The 9473-nt window shown below is 31.8% G+C and overlaps 1 pseudogene; it reads right to left on the reverse strand.

Moving 5' to 3' along the window:
* Nucleotides 1-1277: 1277 nt before the first annotated feature.
* On the reverse strand, nucleotides 1278-9259 carry LOC114405142 (annotated as a pseudogene).
* Between the last annotated feature and the right edge of the window lie 214 nt (nucleotides 9260-9473).

Genomic DNA, 9473 nt, shown 5'->3' on the forward strand with positions numbered 1-9473 from the left:
CTTTACACATGTCATGCAATCTTCTCCTAAGCGTTTCCTGTGTCCACCTTCTACCTCACTTGCCTACAGCTTTTCCCAACACACATCCTTTTTTTCTTTCATCACACTACCTCATCTCTTTCACTCACTTTATCCTCTTGGATCTCTTGCTTTGATGCCCTTTTATTCCTCCCTTACTCAGTCTCTTGCTCTAGTATTAGGATTTTTTTCATCTTTCAAACTTTGAATTGATGTAATGAGTGCTTCGTAGAGTCGTCCAAATTGAAGGACCAATGTTGATTATACATTTTCTCCACTTCAATTAATTGCTTCACTATTATATCATTTTTTCTTTATATGAGATTTTTAATGATCCTAGTGTTATGCATGATTTTTTTGTGATGTTTTTCTTAAAATTTTAAAAAGTACTTTCCATAAAATAATTTATTTATTTTTCCCATTCCAAAAAGTACTTTTCAAAACATAAAACAACATTCCAAAAAGAACTTATGGGAATACTAAAATAAAATCGTATTTCTGAAAGTACTTTCCAAAATGATAAAATCAAACTATTTTTTAGAAAAGTGCATTCCAAAATAATGATTTTGTATGAATGTTGGTTATATATGAATAAAAAAATAAATAAGAGTGTATACTTAGAAATAAAGGCGCATGGATATAGCAAAAGCCTTATGAATTTGCCATTGATGATAGTGGGCTTCGGAGCCCAAAACCAATAACCACCCCAAACGCCAACGGCAAATGTTAAATGGGCTGTTACTTTGTGTGTTCCAAAATTGCTTTCTACACCTTTTGAGAATATTTTTGGTTTTTTCCTTCCAAATTGAACATTTCAGAAGTCAAACGGTAAATTCCTGATTGGCCAATCCGGGGGCAGAAAGCAACACCTGTTTAGAGATATATTTTATTTGCTTATAGATGTAGACTGTGAGCGCACTTAAGATATATTTTCATCCCAATATGATTTATTTCATTATCAAGATCAACTACTGAACCACTGATTTAAGCGACAAAAGCTTTTACTAATTGGTCAATTATTTGTTAAGGAACATAAGTCACTACCACATGTCAATATTGTCTAGATATTGTATATTTTTGCCTATAACAATCTATACAAATCAACCTCACATATCATACCTTGTGACATTTCTATTAAATATTGTACAAAATATGAGGTGAGAGACTCAATTTTAACAATTGAGAAACTACAAAGACTAAATGCGAGTTTATAATGTATTAAAACCTTCAAATAGCTAATACGCTGCGTACGTGATTCATTAATATTCTTGTTGCAAGTTGCAGCACTTCAGCAAATCCTCGTTCAAATTTTTCACTAGGTCGTCCATTGCCATGTTGAATTCACGGTCCACCTACAGAAATATATTACAACAATTTAGTACTAAAGTTTTATGTAATAGACATAAAAGTGAGAAACAACAAAACTAACAATTAAGCTAATTATATGTAAAGAGAGGAGAGATCCACTTACTCCAAAGGTAATTCTTTTATAGTTATTTTTTATTTTTATTATTTAATAAGTAACTAATCTTAATCATTAGATTTTAAAAAAAATAAATAATAAAAATGAAAAATAACTATTTACTCTTGAAGTGAAGCAAGTGAATCTCTCCTTATATATTTAATAGTTCAAGAGAGTAATATCTATTGAAGATGATTATATTTTTCTTCATGATATCTTTACATTAATTGTAATATTCGCATGTACCTTAGCAATCATGGAAATTTTTAGAGTAGAATTCCCAAATGGAACAACATTGCTACAAACTATGGAGAGATTATGAGCTGCAAGCTTGGACAATAACTTCGTTACAATGTCAATTTCTTTGTCACAAATAACTCTAATGAGGACATCTTTTGCTGAAACTCTTGCTTCAACGTGGGGAAATGTCTTGGTACCATCTAAGCCATTATAGATCCATGAAAAGTCCTCAACATTGGGGCTTGTTGTTTTTGAAATACGTTATATATTCTCTGTTTTTCTTCTTATTTTGTTCCTCCAAATCTTCTACACGAGTTTGACGTTATTTTACTGATCTATGGCGTTGTTGAGGATAGAGAGCTTGTCCATCTACATATCACAAGTATTTTAGTTTTATAATTAAAAATAATTTATTTTAAATTCTTTAAAAATGAACAACACATAAATTTCTGTAATTTGAAGGACTTAAATTAAATACAAAATAATTTTATAAAAGTTATATTTTAAAAAATAAAAATATATTTCATTCATATTAACATGAAACTAGCTAGAAGTCCATGATATCGAATTTGAATCTCTTTAATAATAGTTGACAAAAATTCTAGCTCTTGTATGTACCTTCGGCGGAAAAACTGAACTTCATGAATTTAACTGGTTCATTATTTATATTATGGAACAATTATTCATTTTTTAAATTAAATTTAATTGTATATATGATATATCGTCTCTCTACTATGACTAAAGTGAATAATTTCTCCTCATCAATATAGTGTTTTGACATCCCTAAACAAAACTGACACTCATCCCATTTAATATATGTTTTTGGATATGCATCTAAAATAAGTTGACTAGCGTATGCAGAAAAGCTACAACACGTCGCTTCTACGTCTTTTTCTGCATTTGTTGTGATTGTGAAAACATGAACATATGTGAGTTAAAAAATGCAGACGCAATTAGCACAGTAAATAGTTGCATGCATATATTTAAGTAGAAAGTAAAATACTCATAAAAAGGTAGAAAGTCAAAATTGAGAGTTTTATATAGAGAATATTAACAAAAGGAATAATTATAGTTAAAAAATTAATAAATTAAATTTGAGTGAAAACTACAAAAAAAAAAAAAAAACCAAAGTTACATATATAACCATGATGGATATATACTCTACACCAACCTCATGAGCACGGTGACCTAAGAATAAAAGAAAAAATATATATGAGCTTGTAATAATTTTGGTCTGCGCGTTTTGGAAAATGAAAAGTTTCATCAATTTTGAAATTGAGAAGTCATATTGAATGACTACTAATGAGTGTTAATGACTATTAAATGCATTCTTGATGATAGAATGCCTATATATATCACATGTATTTAGTCATTGAGCTCACATTTTCCAATTCATCTCATATATCATCTAGAGAGAGAGTGAGAGCTTGGAAGAACCAAAACAAGACAACCCTTTCATGGCAATGACGGGAGGTATAATTTGATTAATGTTTTTCTGTATTTTGTTAATGACCTGTATTTCGTTTTATAGTTTGTAATATCACAGGTTAAAAATTTTAGTCTAACGTTTGGTATCATAGCCATGACTGACAAGATACTATAGTATGCACAACCTACTGAATCATTAAAGGTTTTTTGATATGTAATTGTTTTTCATATCTTACATCCTTATTCTGTTTATCTTTACAATTTATGGAATTTTGATTTATTTTATGCATGAAGATATTTTGAAATTTTTTATTCTATACATATATATATGAAATCAAATGCATAATATTATGTTTCAATTATGAAATTATATATGAGAATCTTATTCATAATTATATTATATTTTGATCTTGAAATGTATAATATGATTTATTCTCATATGATTAAGTTTTATGTCTAAGTGATCTTTATAATTTTGATTAATTATGGATTAGCCACATCATTTATATTTTGATTAAAATTATATATTAAGTTGTTTAAAGATCATATAAGAAATTAGACATAATATTGTGATTAATTGTATTTTATATAATTAATTTTATCCCAAATGAATTTTTATTATATTTGTATAATTAATTGGGATAAAATGACATATTATTTTTCATGGTTTATCCACAGGCATCATAAGGTATATATAATTTGTCGATTTTATCATAAAGTAAATATTTGCGATAAAAATTAAATTATTTTCATGTTGTACCCGTAAAACATGAATTTGAGTATGTAATTTGATTATTCTATTATAAGGTTTAATTGTTTCTTATTGAATTAAAAATTTAGCCCATAGACAATTTTTATGTCACAGGATTCAATTTTTTTTTGGTATGTTTACATTGGTAAAAGATACAATTAAGATTAGTATGCCTCAAAATTTGACATAAACCTTTTGAATTTTGCAGCTTCTCAAACTGTTAGTTTTTCTGATATTCAATGTGATGTTCCCAAACTCAAAGGAGATAACTATAAGATATGAAATGAGAGAATTCTTCTACAATTAGGATAGATGAACATAGACTATGCTATAAGGAAGACAAACCACTTGTAATCACTGATGAAACTAGTCCAACTAATGTTACGCTATATGAGCGGTGGGAGCGATCCAACTGGCTCAGCGTGATGTTCATTAAGACTAAAATCTCGGCTAGGATATGTCATTTTGTTGACCAACATGAAAAGGTCTGAGACTTGCTTAAGGCCATTGATGACCAGTTCATCACTTCAGATAAGGCTTTAGCAAGCACCCTGATCATGAAGTTCTCATCTCTTCAGCTCACCAGTGTGAAAGGTGTGCGTGATTACATAATGAAAATGCGAGATATTTTAGCTCAACTTAAGAAACTAGAGGTTGATAGGTTTGGGTCCTTCCTGGTGCACTTCATTTTGAACACCCTTCCGCAAGTATATAGACCGTTTAAGATTTCCTACAATACACATAAGAACAAATGGTCTATCAATGAATTAATGACCACATGTGTTCAGGAAGAAGAAAGGCTTGTAATGGAGATGGGTGAGAGTGCATTGTTGATAACTGCTTGTAGGAAGAACAAAGCAACTAAGTCTCAAGCTAATCAAAAGGGAAATGATAAAATACCACCTCAAGCTGATATTAAGAATGTGACAAAGTGTTTCTTTTGCAAGAAGAAGGGACACATGAAGAAGAATTGCCCCAGATTCTGGAAATGGCTTGAGAAGAAAGGTAAATCAATCTCATTAGTATGTTATGAATCTAATATGGCTAGTGTTAATATTAACGCTTGGTGGATTGATTCTGGATCTACTATCCATATTGCAAATTTTTTACAGGGTATGCAAAACCTAAGGAAACCAGTGGGAAGTGAGCAAAGCAATTTATTAGGTAATTAGCTAGGCTCACTTGTGGAGGCTATTGGAACTTGCATTTTAACTTTAAGTAGTGGCTTTATTTCAAAATTATAAAGGACTTTTTATGTACCAAGCTTTTCTTGAAACTTGATTTTATTTTCTAGACTTGTACCTTTTGGATATTCATTTAATTTTAAAGACACATCATTTGGGTTATTTTATAATTTTGAATGTGTCAGGAATGGTATCTTGTCTAATGATCTTTATCTTCTTGGTTTACAAAATTATACCACTTATAGTTCAATGCATGTTCAAACTGGTATTAAAAGGTGTAATATTAATGAGAATTCCTCTATGTTATGGCACTGAAGATTAGGACATATCTCCATTGAGAGGAGTAAAAGGTTAGTGAAAGATGGGGTACTCAATACACTACATTTTTCTGACTTTAAGACTTGCGTGGACTGCATTAAGGGTAAGCATACCAATATTTCTAAGAAAGGTGCTAACAGGAGTTCAAGCATATTAAAAATAATTCATATTGATATTTGTTGTCCAGATATGGATGCACATGGTTAGAAATATTTTATCACCTTTATAGATGATTATTTGCGATATATGAATGTTTATTTGCTTCATAAAAAAAATGAAGCATTGGATGCCTTCAAAGTCTTTAAGGTTGAAGTTGAGAACCAATGTGGCAAACAAATAAAAATAGTGAGATCAAATAGAGGTGGAGAATACTATGGCAGATATATTGAGAATGGACAAGCACCTGGTCCTTTTGCCAAGTTTCTTCAAGAACATGGGATTGTTGCCCAATACACTATGCCTAGTTCTCCAAATCAAAATGGTGTGACAGAAAGAAGGAACCGAACATTATTAGACATGGTACAAATTATGCTTAGCAACTCCAATCTTCCTAAATCCTTGTGGGTTGAAGCACTAAAGACGAAATTGTATATATTAAATCGTGTTCCAACCAAGGCTATCCCAAAGACAACTTTTGAGTTGTTTAAAGGTTGGAAACCAAGTTTGAAACATATGTGCGTTTGGCGTTGTCTGTCTGAGGTAAGAATATATAACCCACAAGAGAAGAAACTTGATTTGAGAACTATTAGTGAGTATTTCATTGGATATGCCTAAAGGTCTAAAGGTTATAGGTTTTATTGTCCATATCATATTACTAGGATTATGGAATCAAGAAATGCCAAGTTTTTTTGAAAATGACATGATTAGTGGGAGTGATCAATTGAGGGACTTAGGTTCTGAAATTGATTATATAGAGTCTCAACCTTCCACATCAAGTGAAAGATTGGTTATAATTCACACCCCTCAAGTTCAAAGGGATGATGAACAACACATGATTGGCATTCCACAACCTATTGCTGATAATCCAGTCGATCAAGTTGATCATCAAATTCCTGAAAATGATGAACAACCAGTTGAACAACATGATCCCCAAGAAAATTTTGATGCAACCTTAAGAAGGTCTACTAGAGTAAGAAAATCATCTATTCCTAGTGATTATATTGTATATTTGCAAGAATCTGACTATAATATTGGGGTTGAAAATGATCCCGAAACTTTTGATCAAGCCATGAGTTGTAAAGAGTCAAATTTATGGTATGATACCATGAAAGATGAGATGAATTCCATGCAGAGTAACAAAGTTTAGAACCTTGTAAAGTTGCCTAATGGGGCAAAGGCCATTGGCTGTAAATGGGTCTTTAAGACCAAAAGGGATTCATTAGGCAATATTGAGAGATACAAGGCAAGACTCATTGCTAAGAGATTTACTCAAAAAGAAGGAATCGACTACATAGAGACTTTTTCTCCAGTATCTAAGAAAGATTCTCTTCGTATTATCTTAGCATTAATTGCTGATTTTGACCTTGAGTTGCAACAAATGGATCTGAAAACAACTTTTCTTAATGGTGATTTAGAAGAGGAGGTTTATATGAAACAACCTGAAGGCTTCTCCTCTAGTAGTGGTGATCATTTGGTTTGCAAGCTTAATAAATCTATATATGGTTTAAAACAAGCCTCCTGTCAGTGGTACCTTAAGTTTCATGGGATAATTTCTTCATTTGGTTTTGATGAAAACCCCATGGATTAATGCATATACCACAAGGTAAGTGGGAGTAAAATATGTTTTCTTGTTTTATATGTTGATGATATTTTACTTGACACCAATGATCGAGGTTTGCTACATGAAGTGAAACAATTTCAATCTAAGAATTTTGACATGAAAGATATGGATGATGCATCTTATGTCATCGACATTAAGATTAATAGAGATAAACCTCGAGGTATTTTGGGTCTATCACAGGAAACCTATATTAACAAAACTCTAGAGAGATTTCGAATGAAAGATTGTTCACGAAGGGTTGCTCCCATTGTGAAGGGTGATAGGTTTAGTTTGAACCAGTGCCCAAAGAATGACTTTGAGAGGGAACAAATGAAAAACATTTCTTATGCTTCAGTTGTTGGAAGCCTTATGTATGCTCAAGTGTTCACAAGGCCTGACATTGCTTTTGCAATTGGAATGTTAGGAAGATATCAGAGTAATCCAGGTATTGACCACTGGAGAGCTGCTAAAAAAGTGATGAGGTACCTTCAGGGGACCAAAGATTACATGCTTATGTATAGATAGATAGACAATCTAGATGTGTTTGGTTATTCAAACTCAAACTTTGCTGGCTGTGTTGACTCTCGCAAATCAACATCGGGGTATATTTTCATGATGGCTGGTGCTATTTGATGGAGGAGTGTTAAGTAGACTTTGTCTGCTACTTCTACCATGGAAGCTGTGTTGACTCTGCATGGCTTAAGAGTTTCATTTTTGGGCTGAAGATAGTTGATACTATTTCAAGACCTTTGAGAATTTTCTGCGATAACTCAGCTGTTGTCTTTATAGCTAAGAATAATAAAAGTGGAAGTCGAAGTAAGCACACCAACATTAAGTACAAAACCATTAGAGAAAGAGTAAAAGACAAGAAAATGGTCATTGAGCATATAAGCACTGAGGTGATGATCGTTGATCCTTTAACTAAGGGCATGCCACCGTTTAAATTTAAGGATCATGTAGAAAGAATGAGACTTGGTTCCACTTTATGATTGTATACATACATGTTATAATTGAAACTTTTTATATTGTGATACTTTCTTATATTTATGTGCACATCGATTTATTTGAGAAAAATTATGTTTTTGGACCAAGAATAAAAATTGGCTTTATTCATTAAGTTTTATTACCACTTTCAGTATAAAACTTAGGAAGTTGAGCATATTGTAATACATGGATGATATTACTCGTTATAAGAAGAACTATCACTATGATTCATATATTCATTTCTTGAGAAGATTAAGCATTGACTTAATCATTGAGTCAAAACGTTTGGACCAAGTGGGAGAATGTAATAATTTTGGTCTGAACGTTTTGTAAAATGAAAAGCTCCATCAGTTTTGGAATTGAGAAGCCAAATTGAATTGCTACTAATGGATGGTAATGACCACTAATGAGTGGTAATGGCTACTAAATGCATTCTTGATGGTAGAATGCCTATATATAGCACATGTATTTGGTCCCTGAGCTTACTTCTTCCAATTCATCTAATACACCATCTAGAGAGAGTGAGAGCTTGGAAGAACCAAAATAATGCAACTCTTTCATGGCAATGGCTAGAGGTATAAATTGATTAATGTTTCTATGCATTTTGTTAATGACCTGTGTTTCATTTTGTAGTTTGTAACATCACAGGTTAAAAATTTTGGTATAACAGAGCTGACATTTTTCAATCCAGGAATAATGGCAGAAAGTGCTACGAACATTCTAGTGCGGTTCTCTCTCCTTTTCCTTACAACAATTATGTGATCTTGTGTTTGGCAAGTTTTTGTACCCCTCTTGCACTTTCTAGTGTGTGTTTCTTCTCGTGTCTCCTTCAAATGTTCATGTTCCCCATGATATTGACATGTTTTGTTGGGAACATTTGGAACTGTAGTACAGTCCTCAAAAGAGAGAGTATAGGACGAGATTAAACTTGTTGGTTTCTCTGAAGAAGAATTAGCATGTTGTGTGTTGTTCTCTTCAAAAGATGATAAATTTCCCACGTTGTTTCTGTTATCTGCAGCAGTGAAAATTGAATCACAAGAATAATTGATCTCTTCCTTCAATTCTTCTTCAAGAGAGTTCATGTTGAGTTCATTGAATAAATGGCACTCATCCATTTCATGCAATAAGGAAAATGATTTTCATAATTAAGGACTAAAGTCATATGATGCATAAATTTATTCATTATAATCTAATTAAAAACTCAATAGTTACCAAATCAGAAAGCCATTTTTCCCCTGACTCATCCATCGTTACTGATGCCAAAATTAAACATAATATTCTTGTTTGATTTTTCTTCTTCTATATATTGATGAAAGCAACCACACATTT

Source organism: Glycine soja, chromosome 3, assembly GCF_004193775.1.
Source record: "Glycine soja cultivar W05 chromosome 3, ASM419377v2, whole genome shotgun sequence".
NCBI lineage: Eukaryota > Viridiplantae > Streptophyta > Magnoliopsida > Fabales > Fabaceae > Glycine > Glycine soja.